The 14,568-nt window shown below is 37.1% G+C and overlaps 2 protein-coding genes and 1 pseudogene across 5 annotated transcripts in view; 2 read left to right on the forward strand and 1 right to left on the reverse strand.

Annotated features, from left to right (window-relative positions):
• Positions 1-14,568, forward strand: part of eIF5B (eukaryotic translation initiation factor 5B) — a 184,438-nt gene that overhangs the window by 21,153 nt on the left and 148,717 nt on the right. The window lies entirely within an intron of this gene.
• The window catches only part of Rhau (RHAU helicase), a 40,683-nt gene that overhangs the window by 16,918 nt on the left and 9,197 nt on the right, over positions 1-14,568 (forward strand). The gene's annotated exons all lie outside the window — the stretch shown is intronic.
• LOC137253286 (regulator of nonsense transcripts 1 homolog) lies at positions 1,450-4,694 on the reverse strand (annotated as a pseudogene).

The following is a 14,568-nucleotide window of genomic DNA, read 5'->3' on the forward strand; positions in this document are numbered from 1 at the left end:
TTGTGCTACCCAGTAGGAAATGTCGAATATATTAAAGCAAAAAATAATCTTGATTTCGACGGCCAAGTCTAGTGATGGACGATATGGCGATTTTGAGCTATCAGTGAAAATAGATATGGCTATTTTTGAATCGCGGCTATTTTTTATAGCTATAGCGATCGCTTTATTTTAACAAGCGATTCTATACCGAATATATGATGGGCGATACAGCGATGGCGATCGCTTTAATTTATCTTTAATAAGCGAATCTGCAATTATTTGAATACTTGGATATAAAAAATGAATGTTTATGTTTGTTTACCGGAGTAGATTGAATGTTATACATTAATTTAATTTAGTGTACAGAATATATGAACCAAAATTCGAATAAAAAGAAAAAAATATGTACATTTTATTGTAAACTGATGTAATGTGAAATTCTAATTTTCTGAGATATTATGATACAATATTATTAACTGGATGACGACATTATGTTCAGTCTCGTATTACACTCAATGAGATGAAACTAGCTAAAATAGATGTCTATGCATCTTAGTTTTATAAATTTTCTGAAAGTTGTATTTGGCTGCATAATATTTGTATAGTAAAGTGAATAAATTTTTAAGAAAAATACAGATGAAAAATATAGCAAATTCTTCAAACTACATATTATAAAAATATTCTTTAGCACAAAATTAGCCACCCACTTCAGTGCCCTAGAAATTAGCCGGAGAATTCAACCATATACAAACCATATGACAAAGCTTGAATTGCATTCTCCCAAAAAACTTGAATTTTGAGTTTATCTATTTACAATAAGACGAGTGATATATGTTTCTACAATTCTTTTATTTTTCCATCAAAACACAAATTTTATAAAACTGTTAACGGCTACAGCCTAGAAGTATTAACTTATGAATAACACATGCATTAGTTTCGGTAACGTTTTACAAGACGGAGCACCACCTAATTGTTATCGAAATTTAGCAAAGGTCGTATCAAAAGACGCGTCTCGACCTCCGTTTTAGGAATCCGAAAGCGAAAATTAAATTTTTATTTCTGTCAAACGATATAAGCAAAAAATCGGTTCAAATTTCCATGTGGTTGTTGTTTTTTGCCACATTTGTGGTACACACACACACACTAATGCAGAAAGATGTTCTGCGCGCATTTAGTATTGATCCCCAAACCGGTGTCGGATCCACCCAGGGTAATTTGTTATAAGCGCGGCCGAAGGCCGCCAACCTCGAAAGGTGTACTATGCAAAAAAATTGTGGATCGGGCCCCATATTTCGGACCCTACCGGGGTGATTTTACGGTTTTTTGTAAATAACTTGACTGAAATAAAATTTTTGATTTTCGCTTTCGGATACTTAAAACGGAGGTCTAGACGCGTCTTTTGATACCACCTTTGAGAAATTTCGATAAAAATTAGGTGGTGCACCGTCTTGTAAAACGTTACCTTAGTTTCATGTCCGAATCAGTTTTAGCAAGCATAAAATATGCTATTGTTTTTTTTGTTTAAGCCAACGTCCCATCTTATTTCTATACTCTCCTGTGTTTGCGATTCTTTTAAATTTGTATCGTATTCTGTTTCTAGGCGCACAAGTGGCCCAAAAACTTTCTCCTATTGATAACCATCTTCGGTTTAGAGGAGCCAGCAGACATCACTCACACTTCGATCACGGAGCCAGTAGTGCCGGGCTTGGTGACCGATACCAAGATCGAGTGGGCAGTGAAGACGTTTTCTAAGTTTAAATCGCCGGGCCCAGATGGTATATTCCCGGAAATGCTACAAGTCTCAAGTAGGGCGGTCGTGGAATGGCATAAAATAATATTCGATGGGTGCATACGACTGAATCATGTACCGCACTCTTGGAGAACTGCTCGTCTAGCTTTTCTACCAAAGGCGGGGAAAATCGGTCCCGTGTATCCCAAAGACTATAGACCCATTAGCTTAACATCATTTCTGCTCAAAACCTTTGAGAGGCTGATAGATGTGTACATAAAGGCCAACGTGGATGAAAAGCTGCTCTCCACAACACAGCATGCATACACCAAAGGCAAGTCGGTAGACACCGCATTGCGTAGGATGGTAATAAGCATAGAGAAATCCCTGGAATATAAGGAGTATGTTCTAGGAGTCTCCTTGGACATTGCCGGGGCTTTCAATAATGTTGCAAAATGGGCGATTATGGATGGTCTTAATTACATTAAAGTACATCCTGCCTTAATCAGATGGATCGGCTGCATGTTAAATTGCAGAAAGATTACATCACAATGGGGATTGTACGCGGCCACGAAATCAGTGGACAGGGGCACGCCGCAGGGAGGGGTGCTATCACCTCTGCTGTGGACGCTGGTCATCAAGCAACTGCTCAGGCAATTCGATGAGGGACCCGTAAAACTTACGGCTTACGCAGATGACGTTGCAATTGTCATAAGTGGAAAGTGCCTTCCAACGATTAGTTCTTTGATGGATCGGGAGCTTCGCGATATTCATACCTGGGCATCTAATGTCGGATTGAAAGTCAATGCGGAGAAGACGGATATGGTCTTGTTTACAAAGAGGTACAAGGTCCCAAATTGGACCAGGCCTAAGTTAGGAGGGGTGACCTTACAGGAGAAACCTTGCACAAAATATTTAGGAATCATCCTAGACAGTAAGCTGTCATGGAAGCTCAACGTGGAGGAGAGGGTCAAGAAGGCCTCAATGGCACTCTATGCATGTAAACGAATGCTGGCGTGTACGTGGGGCCTATCGCCCTCTCTTTCTCATTGGGTTTTTACAGCGATTGTAAGCCCTATTCTATACTATGGAGTTCTTGTTTGGTGGAAAGCCACACAAAAAACAACATACCTCAAAAAATTAGAGGGGGTATGTAGACTATCGATGCTTAGCATTACGGGAGCCCTGAAAACAACCCCGACGGCTGCACTGTATGCCATTTTGCACATCCCACCTGTAGACCTGGTAGCAAAGAACAAAGTGTTAACGACCGCAACCAGGCTCGGTGCTTCGGGGCAGCTTGAGCGCCGACCATATGGCCATAGTAGTATAGCGTCATCAATCACAAGACGAACAGACTACATGATTCCATATCTGCGCTTCGAGGGAGATCTTAAGGCCACAATAGAGGTGGACGGTTGGCGCAAGGGTGCGCAAATGGCGGACGAGGCGATACATGTGTACACCGATGGTTCCAAAGTAGTGGAAGGAGTAGGGTCTGCGGTATACTGCGGTGATCCGGAAATAAGCAGATCCTACAGGCTGCCGGATTACTGTAGCGTTTTCCAAGCGGAAATATTAGCCGTAACCAAAGCAGTAGAAACCCTGGAAGAGAATAGCTTAAGCTGCAACCGTGTTAACTTTTATATTGACAGTCAAGCAGCAATTAAGGCAATAATCTCTCATAGCACAGCATCTAAATGCGTGTTAGAGTGTAAGCAGTATCTGGAGAGAATCGGGACAGGGAGAAACATACATCTATATTGGGTCCCAGGGCATATGGGAATAGATGGGAATGAAAAAGCGGACGAACTAGCTAAAAAGGGCGCATCCCTTGAAGCTTGCTCCGTAGATGTCCCAATTAGATTGTGCGAGATTAAGCGAAGTCGAGAGGTGCACATGATTGACCAAGCGGGAAAGGCGTGGGTTCAAGCGCGGGGCTGTAAAGTGTCGAAGATTATGTGTAGGTCTTACAACCTTAGACTAACACAGTTGCTCTATCATTAAAAAGAGAGGACTGTAGACTCATGACGGGTATTCTGACTGCACACTGCCTTCTGGCGTCACATGCCTTTAAACTAGGTCAGTGATAGCAGATGTAGGAAGGTCAGTGATAGCAGATGTAGAAAGTGTGGGTTGGAGGAGGAAACGATCGAGCACGTTCTGTGCTCGTGCCCTGCACTTGCCAGGCTAAGACTCCAGCTATTAGGAGCGATACAGCTGTCAGATATAGAAGCAGCAAGTGGCTTAAGTCCTAGGAAGCTTCTAGTATTTGCCAAGAGGACGGAGTTATTTTATAACATAGGTCCTGGTTTTTGATAGGGTTTTTCAGTTTGGTCGTTAAAACAAACTTCTGGTAACACTACGGACTCAATCAGTCTATGTGAGGTCCTCATGGACCGGCCAGTTCAACCTACCTACCTGATAACCATCTTCATAACGCAATAGCACTTGTGATGGTTCAGTATCTATACCTGGCTTCTCTAAATCCTGAAGTGTTGCATCAATATTTTCCTTCCATAATTCCTCCAATTTGTTTATTTGTGCTGCTGATATTTGTCGTGCACGCAACTGCTCTTGCTCGGCAGGCACCTTAACCAACCACGACAAAAACGAACGATCAGTTATAAGTAGCTTCCATTGTTCTTGATCCCAATTCATATCTTTTCAAAGATTTATGCGCTGCACATGGTTGGCTAAAATTTAAATTTATTGGTTTAAATATATACAATTTTTAATATTTACCCCATTTTCAGCTTACCGGCATAACACCACTACAACAGAATCAGCCTGTGCTGGAATGAATCCTAATACAAATACATTACGTACGCCACACGAGTAACATTTTAGTACTGTTCCTCCAAGTGGACCTTCAGAATGTAGGGTGACTTCCCTATGTTTAGCCCTCACCGAATGATTAACAATTTGGGATCCAGATGGGCTTCCACGCTCATTGCAAAACCATTTTTTTGCAATTATTGCACATCACTTCGTCCGAAATTGTTGTTGCACAAGTTTGCTTTGTTCCATTCGCCGTTTCCAAAATTTCTCTGCACAAAAAGCAGCCCTTATTTACCACTATCTGTTGACGAGAAATTTGTTTCGTTGTGTAATTCTTAAGTCAAATATCCCGATTTTTCGATAATAGCTGATAAACTTTTGTAAAAGTATATTCTTTCCAATTTTTGAGAAAATTATTCCTTTTTGTATCCAATAAACTTTTTTACTCAGTCGGAAAGTAAAGCACACAGATGAGTAGTGATAAACGATATTTCACTATCGATGATTGCATCTCCGCTATCACTATTAGTATTAGAATTTCATGCTGAAGGAAAATAGCCAATCGCTATAATCGCTATTGGCGATATTCTGCCAGAGGTGATTGTCATTCAAAAGAATCAAATGAAGGAAAATCGCCAATCACTGATATATATTGCAATAGCTATAGCTATTAGCGATTTGTCAATAGCGGCGATGCAATCACCAATAGCGAAATAACGTGCCATCACTAGCCAAGTCGACCAGCGTCATATCTCGGAGTTGTTTTGAAAACGGTTTATAGCCGCAAATGAGGAAATGTTTGTAGAATGACCTATTTTAGATTGTATTTAAAGAACGCCATGTCTTACAATACTCTATGCTTTTTATGCAGATAAACTCACTCTTACTCGGAATTTTGCTGAGGAACGATTTATCTCAAAACTTGTTTGTTTGTTTATCTGAACAACAGTAGCGACAAGGCCCACTGTCATACAAATTGATAGCATGATATCGGCACTGGATAAACCACGTTCTATTTATAATTTGTAACATAGAAGAGCTTGCAGGTTCTGGTTCCGAACGTAGTCCTTTAATCCACTTCAGCTCCTTTCAATAAATACCAAGAAAAGGACTAACTGAAGAAACTTTCAGATTTTACCTTAGACTCCAGCTATTAACAGATATGCAACTTTCAGACTCTGACCAGTTTAACCTGACCTAATTTTCAATAAAATCGGGCGTAAAAAAGCTTAAAACTACTACTTTTTGGCGATTTTTGTACTTCTTTAAGCAACAATGTCATGCATTTTAGTCCAAAGTGCAAATTATATCCGAATTTTTTTATTTTCATTAATTTAACACTTGTATATCAAAACTATATACACAAATTTCGAAAATGTTTACGAAAAATTTTGAGAAGTGTTCGAAATCTTTATGGAAGTCTCGTAATTTTTTCTTACAATTCTCAATTTTTATTTTCAATAATTTAACACTTGTGTATCAAAATATATCAACTAATTTTGAAAATGTTTTCGGAAAAATTCGAAGTGTTTGAAATTTTGGTTTACGTAGCAAAAACCATCCGAACAACTTTCAAAACCGTTTATGGCAAAAATTCGAGTAGCGTTTAAAAATCTATATGAAAATTTAAAAATGCTTAGTTAGAATTTCCAGAATATTTTGAATTATGCAGTTTCGTAGTAAAATCTAATTTAGTCCTACAAAGTACAAGTCTTTAAAAATTCGAATTGAAAATCTGATACATCCTTCGAAAAAAATTGTCAAAAAATCAATACGCATTTTCCAAGGCTGGAGCTGTTGATAATCGACTATTCCAATAATCGATTAGTCGACAGCAAAAGTTGTTTGGTAAAAGAATTGATTATCACTAATGGACTGGTCACAAATTCGACTTTTCGGATAGTTTTTGTTTTTTTCAATGAATTCTGCTATTCGCACAGACATTGTAGACCATATGCAACTCATCCTCGGAACTAGAAAAGAAAATCCATACCGAGCTACTTTTTCGAAAACTATTTTTTTTTTAGAAATTGTATTTATGTATTTTAAATTTTTATTATTTTAAAAAGAAAAAAAATTTATTTATGAAACCCTCAGTATTCGAATAGTGTCACTTAGTCGTTTGCATGCTATGTTGAATTCGAAAACCAGCTGGTCGATTCCAGTCGATTGTTACTCACAGTCACTTCAAAGTAATTTTTTGCTTGATTTATTAGTCCACAAATAGACCACAAGTCTCAATACTAAAAATATTTCAAAAAGTTTTTAATTACTTCAGTTAAGAAATTGGTTTACATAGTTTTCGTTATAAAACTCGTCAAGTTTGTTTTATTAAAAAATAAAAAAAAGAGCAAAATAAAAAACTAATAATAACTGCTAGTTTTTTACTCGAAGGTGTGCAGTTTTAATAATTTAAAATTCACAGACTCAGAAACAAAGCTTCAAGTTTTCATTACTCGAATACTCCTGTCAATTAAGGGATTTCTTCAAAAAACTTTCTCGATACTGGTTAACAGAGTTTTCATTATGCAGCCCGTTTAAAATTTTTTTTTATACCCAGCTGTATTTGTACACAGGGTATTATTACTTTGATTGGATAACGGCTGGTTGCACAAGTATAACGGAGTCGAGATAGATATAGACTTCCATATATGAAAATCATCAGTATCGAAAAAAATTTTGATTTAGCCATGTCCGTCCCTCTGTTAACACGATAACTTGAGCAAATATTGAAATATCTTCACCAAATTCGGTATACGGGCTTATCTGGCCCAGAATAGATTGGTATTGAAAATGAGCGAAATCGGACGATAACCACGCTCACTTTTACGAAATCGGAAATTAACAAGTAAAGGTGTCTAAGTTCGGGTGTAACCGAACATTATATACTCAGCGTGAGCTTCAATTTTACATTTCATTTCAGATAAATTACTTTTCTCCATAACACGTGGCACCGCCCGTTTAAAAAAAATGCCTCCCCATTTCCTCTTACAATAAAACTTGATAAGTGGAATATCATTGATTCAAAACTACTTTTAGCTAAGTTATAGCTTATTATTCTAGTCTACAACCCTTTAAAACCTTTTAAACTTGTTTTATATCTAAGCTAAATAAAAAAATAAATAAATATTAGGCGCGATAACCACCGAAGAGATCTAAGGCCGAGCTCTCTTCCAATTTGCGTCGTGCAACTCTTGATTTTCCCTACAAATTGGCCGGACTGGACCTACATATTTTATGCCGACTCCGAACGGCATCTGCAAGGCAGATGAGTTTTCACTGAGAGCTTTTCATGACAGAAATACACTCGGCTCGCCAAACACTGCCGAGGGGCGACCCCGCTTAGAAAAATTTTCTTCTAATTGAAAAACATTATTTCTAAAATTTTGATGTTGCTTTGCCCAGGGTGTGAACCCAGGGCATACGGTGTGGTAGCCGGAGCACGCTACTATCACACCACGGCGGCCGCCGTGGCCTTTAACCGATCCCGTCCATTTTTACTAGAAATATTTTCTGCTATAAAAAGAAAATATGTGTACACAATTTCATTACGATATGTTAATTTTTCTTCGAATTATGGCTCCCGAAACATAGAAAATTGCTTAGTCATAAAAGGACGGTGCCACGCCCATTTTTTTAAATTTTAAGTTTTCCCTATTTATTGTTATAAATGCACTTGGGAAATGAAATACCATGGATATAAAGCCCTTTTTGCAAAGATATAGCTTATCTTATTCGTCCACGACCCTTTTAAAAATCTTTTATATAAAAGTGGGCGTGGTGCTTAACCGATTTCGTTAATTTTTCTTCCAAGCATTCCTTATAGTAAAGGCAACCTCTCTGCCGAATTTTGTTACAATAGGTTTAACGGGTTTTGATTTATGATTTTATATTATATTTGTAAAATTGATTTTATCACAAGTGGGTGTTGCCACGCCCTATTTTTTCAAATTTTTATCAAGAGTCTCAATATCAGTCCACATGTCAAATTTCAACATTCTAGGTGTATTATTTACTAAATAATCAGGGTTTTTTGTGTTTTCCAAAATGTTATATATATAAATAGTGGGCGTTGTTATCATCCAATTTCGCTCATTTTCAATACCAATCTATTCTGGGTCCAGATAAGCTCCTGTGCCAAATTTGGTGAAGATATCTCAATATTTACTCAAGTTATCGTGTTAACGGACGGACGGACGGACATGACTCAATCAATTTTTTTTTCGATACTGATGATTTTCATATATGTAAGTCTATATCAATCTCTATTCCTTTATACCTGTACAACCAACCGTTATCCAATTAAAGTTAATATACTCTGTGTGCAAAGCACGCTGAGTATAAAAAAATGAGAAAGTTAAAAAACGAATACCGCTGATCTAATGAAATTTGGTGGATTGGTTTAATGACGCAAAACATAACTTCCAAAAAATTTTGTAATATGGGCGTGGCGCCACCCAAATTTAGAAGAAGAAAATTTGCAAGTTTAACCAGCCGTGGTACGGCTGAGCTAAGAACAAAACTTAAAGAAATTTTGAAAATGGGTGTGATACTTTTAATGCCATATGTCGAACAAAACCTAAAATTAATTCAGAATAGAACCATATATGTATTATTGCGCAGCTTTATAACACTATTAACCACACAAAGCAAACAACAACAGCGTTTCAAGTGCACAGCTGGGTATGTAATTTCGGTTTCACCCGAACTTAAACTTGCTTGCTTGTTAAATTCAGAAAATGTCAGCTTTATAAATTTTTTCGAAAATGTTCTCAAAATTGGTTGGTTTACAAACTTCTCGTTATACAATTCATTAAGATTGTTATTTGTAAATTAAAGAAAGTAAAAAATAAAAAATAAAATAAATGATCAAATTTGCAAATCATTTTCCGTTCTATTTTTTCTTCAGGTGCACATATAAGTTGTTTACTTTGAAATTAGCTTCTGATGGCCCATAATTATCCGACCATGCGTATATCAGCTTTAGGGGGATGATAAGGAGGTAGAGAAGGGAAATAAGGGAACTGGAGGAATCCAATGGCTTCATATCAAATACGCTTGTGACTACGAATAACGGAGGTTGTCCTCTAAAAAGATTCAGGGAAAAATCAAAGCCGCAATGATGGAGCTGAGTCTTCTTAGAGTACAAAGAAATGTTTAAGCTGGCAAAGGTCGCGGAAAGCGACGCGTGCAGGGACGAGTATAGGCATTTGTTCAGGTTGTTGTAGTTCTATTACCAGAATAAATATGAACTAGAAGTATGTCTGGTTCAGTCTAGCTGGGGTTCTAAATTATTCTAGGCAATTAATATTTATTGTTTCCGCATTTTCTACAGGGTAGCTGTGGCGACATTTTTTCCGCTCGACTGTGATTTTGTGTGTTGTTTTAGGGTTGCGTTGGCGGCGTACGCTGAGAAAATGGCAAGACAACAAAATTATTTTTGATCATTTTCGGTTACAACCAGTTTCTATTTCTCATCATTTTTCAAAGATTTCACTATTCTTATTGCTAGTATATTCATGCAAATGTGCTTTAAGTGGTTGCTTAGTTAGTTAGGTGGTTTTGTTTTGGTAAGACGTAAGCGATTGCGTTGAATGAAATGCCCTTTAACTGTTTTGTAGTTATATTATTTTTACAGTACATAATTTGTATATTATTTATTTGTTTTGTTTCTATTTTTGCTAGAACGAATAGCCACTTCGTAAGAATAAAAAAAAAACAATCGGAAGTAATAGATAAAAAGTTTCGGATAAGCAGCGACATAATCTTAAAAACTTTTGGAATGCATACAACTTTATATGCCTGTATTTTTTGGAAACTACCCAGAGCTGATCAAAATTAAAATTCTTATGTTTAATAATTTCGGAAATTCTGCATATTTGTAATAATCATATTAAAACCTTGAACAAAATTTAAAACGCTTCTTCGTATTTGTTACAAATTTGTCAAAAAAGTCCGACTGTGCACCGCCGCCGACGCATTGCGTGGCAGTTATAAAAATGTAGGTCTTTTGCATTGCTTTGCTATACATTTTTAGTAATTTCCTGTGTCACTTCCGCCAAATATATGTACATGTGTATGCACACACCTATACGACATAAATTGGCTCTATAAACACTGTCGGTCATTTTAATAGGTTCGAGTTCTTTTGTGGAAACAGTTTTTTGATATCACCTTCAACATTGTTTTACATTTATAACTGTAAGTAAAACTTAAATTTCTTGAAACTCCAGAAAAAAATTTGAAATTCTCGGGAACATTTTTAAAACAAGAGAGTGAGGGTGAGAGAGAGACAGTAAGAGAGAGAGAGAGAGGGATAGAGTAACAGAGAGAGTAAGGGGCAGTGAGGGAGTTAGAGAGAGAGAGGGGGAGTAAGAAAGAGAGATTACGAGGGAGAGAGATTACAAGAGTGTTTGAGAGAGAGTTAGAGAGAAAGAGAGGGAGAGAGAGAGGAAGTGTGAGAGAGTAAGAGGGAGAGTGGGAGAGAGTGAGTGAGAGATAAAGAATATCGTTATATCGCAAAACCCTCTATCAGCAAACAATTTCATATCTAGCTTTCCTTAAGCATATAAAATTATAGCTTTAATCGCATAACATTTGGGTGTGTGTGCATTATTCATCGCAACCCCCCAGCGGGTTAGGGGGCTTAGAATATACCCGCCGAAGGTATGCCTGTCGTAAGAGGCGACTAAAATACGGAGTTGATTTAAGGGGATTGTGTAGCGCAACCCTCTCAATGGGTAGCCAGCGCAATATATATGTAGCTTCTCCAACCCAATTGTCAACCTCCCCTACCCGTGGCGACTCATGTTTCATTAACAGCCGAGGCCCTGGCGACCCCGAACTCCTGATGAATTTAGGGGCTGGGAGGGCGGTATGGCCTAGAAGGTTTCATGTGGTCATACCAAATCGTTCCCAAGGTGGTCGGACTAGTACCCTGTATGGTGCTTGTACCGGAACGTACCGGATCTACATCAGGAGGCAAAGGACCATCAACATCGATAACTCTCCCCAAGGCCTTCGGGGAGTGTCCTCATCGCTACAACAACAAGAACAACAACAAAAACACCGATTTGGTATAGGCTTTACACTATGAACAACAGAGGTGCGTGTCTCCGCTGTTCAGTATAACCCGTTTTGTAGTTGGTAATTTACCACTGCCGCGAGTCTTTAACAATTGTCGCTAGATGGGTCTCCTAAACATTATCTAAGTGATAAGCGTTTTTTTTACCCGCAAATGTGGATGTATATACATGTAAAAAACATGGCTATTATTAGCAATTTACAATATAGCTGCCAAAACGTTCTACGTTGTTCTACTGAAAAACTGAGTTTTTGGGGATAGAGGGTATCGAATTCGATTTGTCGATTGATCAAGTTTTTATTTAAGTTCGCCAATGTTATCAAATTCAAAGAAAGGAAGCAAAACAGGCTTTTTTCTGTGCCTAAATTTTCTCCTCCTCCCTTCTCTTTCTGGCAAAAGTCTTTAGTATTTCAAACGATGTGGCCTAGCCAGATTAGTGGGTGTATTTTCATTCCCAAAAGTATGGTGATTTTACTATTTAATTGCGTACTGAAAAAGTATTTTTTAGACGAAATTGTAAATACCAATTGTGGAGGAGCAAAAACGTTTTTCAACGACTAAAAAGTCAAATTGAAATTTTGTTGTGATAAAATTAGCATGAAAGGTGTCATTGACTTTCTAAAATAGTTTTCTTGCTTAATTGTCTCTATACATAAAAGCATAGTTAAATGCCATTACGATGTATATGCATGAGCAACCTTAAAATTTTAATGAATCAAAATTCCGTTAGTGAATGAATGAATTGCGAAAATAAAATAAAAAGTGAAGTGCTTTAGTGTCTCATTACCGTCTGACCGTCTTCAATTCTCTCTATGTATTTCTATACACATATACAAAGGCAACAACAAGTAATTTAAACTAAAATTTTAGTATCTCTTTGAAGTTAATATCTCTACTTCCTCGTCCTCTAATTAAAACACTAATTCTTAAACTTTTATTTTTGACATTTCAAGAAAAAACTTCTATAAATTTTGTTAACTGACACTATGCACACCTATTTCGAAAACGTTTTTGAAAAAGTTACGAAATTTGGATTTGGAGGTTTCTAATTTTGTTTTGAGTATGCAATTGTGTAGCCCTAACAATCGTGGTCTGAGAAAGACGGATCCTCAAGAGCCTGCCATAACGCTTTCGATACAAATTGTAAGGTCTATAACCTCTGCGGTTTTTAGTAATAAAAGTTAGTTCATTTAGTTGCTAAAAGTAATCGAAAAGTGTGTCAGGAATGATGATATCGGAACTACCCCATTGGACGTGGTTTAGGTTTGCATCCTTTCCGATAAGTAGCTGACCCTTGCTTAAATCGGCCACTAAATCCCATACCATCTTTGGCGGGGAGTTTCCTCTGCATCGTAAGGCATGTATACGGAGGCCATGTGCCTCCGTTTGCCAACCACGCCGCTGTAACATTGTTTTAGTTATGTAAGAGAAAGATGTTTAGCTCAGAATTTACCACCAAAATACAGGTTCTAACTTTAGCTTCTTCTGCAGCTCTGATGAGCTTGAAACCAATGACCCTTAAACCGCAAATCCTTGAGTTATATACCCGAGATTTTTTTGGTTGGGGACGACATTAACGCCGCCTTAAGAAAGAACTTCAATTAAAAAGTTTGACATTTTTTCGAATTCTCTAAAATATTCTTGAGATTGATTTGTATAGTTTTACTTACAAAATTCATAGAAGTTTGTTCGTGCAATATCGGAAATAAAAAAATAAGAATTTAATTGACGAAATTTGATAAAAATTGCCACGGCTTATGATGAAATGAATATTCAGGAGTTCTCATCCCATTGACGTTTTGCTTTATTCTGACAAATTCGGCATATATATTTTAGAGGGTTATCTAACATGCAGAACTGCCTTTGAGTTTTACTACGATCGGAGTAGATTTTACTATACGTTTAGAAATATTATAACTATATAAGTCGCTACTAGAATTGTTTAGCTAAAAAGATTAACGTACCTTTCTGTTCCCCAAAAGAAAATAGAACCAATTTTGCAGAAAAAAAATTTTTTTGGGCAATTTTGTACGAAATATGAAGCAATCAAAATTTAATACTTTTGTAATACAAGTAAATACTGGAAAATAGAGCTACCGAAAAAGTGAGGTAATGCTGTTAACATCACCTTTATTATTACATCGTGGCCACGGCTATTCTTCTGCACGCCGCTGTGAGTACCAAATTTTAAGCAAATAAGCTTTTATGGAATAGCTGCACTTCGCAGAAGTGCTTGATAAAAATAGGCTTAGAAGCTGCACTGGGTAAAAATATCAAGCTATACAAACTTCTATGTTATTTCGGTAAATTCTGTATCTACTAAAACTTACGATTTCTTCTCGAACACAAGCGAGAACTCGACTTATCGCGAGATTCTCGTGTCTCGAAATACTCGTAATACTCGCGAGCTTCTCGACATAAACTTTATTTCTGAATGGATAGTATTTTATACACTTGGTTTTTTTACTTGTGATTTTTTTTATTATATTGCTTTTCAGTGACATTTAACTGAAAACATATTTATTATACATATAATTTTGTTCACAATATTATATTTTTTTAACGAGACATCGAGAACACGGCTTCTATCGAGATCTGGAATTTCGAAAAACTCGTAATACTCGCGAGCTTCTCGACTTTCAATTCACGCGAGATTCTCGAATCTCGAAATACTCGTAATACTCGCGAGCTTCTCGACTTTCAATTCAGTCGCTGCAACGGCAGTATTCTATACATTTCGGTGTTTTTTATTTGTGGTTTTGTGGAAATTTTCGCTTGTGCTCCAGAAGAAATCGTAAGCTCTATATAAAACAGCCAATGAATCGATTAAATTGAATGTCGAGAAGCTCGCGAGTATTACAAGTATTTCAAGATTCTCGCGAGAATTGAAAGATGAGAAGCTCGCGAGGATTACGAGTAATTCGAGATTCGAGAATCTCGCGAGAAGGCGGGAATCGCGAGAAATCTCTTCTCGAACAAGTTCGAGAAATCGTGC

The sequence above is a fragment of the Eurosta solidaginis genome, chromosome 5 (genome assembly GCF_040869045.1).
Source record: "Eurosta solidaginis isolate ZX-2024a chromosome 5, ASM4086904v1, whole genome shotgun sequence".
NCBI classification, from domain to species: Eukaryota; Metazoa; Arthropoda; class Insecta; order Diptera; family Tephritidae; genus Eurosta; species Eurosta solidaginis.